Genomic DNA, 453 nt, shown 5'->3' with positions numbered 1-453 from the left:
TGTGTGTGTGTGTCTGTGTGTGTGTGTGTGTGTGTGTGTGTGTGGCGCCATTCGCACGCCGTCGCCATACAGTCCATGTCTCGTACATCGCACAGACCCACAGATACTCGATTTCTTCAACCGCATTGTCGCTGTCTCTATGTTGATTTCCAGCATCTCTCTGTGACGACTTCCTTTTTGTGAGTGTTCACATATATACCTATATATATATATTTATATATATGATCTGTGTGTGTGTGTGTGTGTGTGTGGTATGGGGGGGCACAGCTGCAAAGGTAGTTCTATATTCATTCCTTGGGTTTCCTTCCTCTTCGCTTTTTGCTCTGTTGTTGGCTCTACTTAATGTGTGCCTAGTTGAGAGGGAAGGAAAGAGACTCGACCAGAACACACACACACACACACGTATATACGCGCCGTGAAAGAGTACGGTTAAAAAAGTGTGTGTGTGTGTGT

Source organism: Trypanosoma grayi (assembly GCF_000691245.1).
Source record: "Trypanosoma grayi strain ANR4 Tgr_2170_V1, whole genome shotgun sequence".
Lineage (NCBI taxonomy): Eukaryota > Euglenozoa > Kinetoplastea > Trypanosomatida > Trypanosomatidae > Trypanosoma > Trypanosoma grayi.
This window is presented reverse-complemented; position numbering follows the sequence as displayed.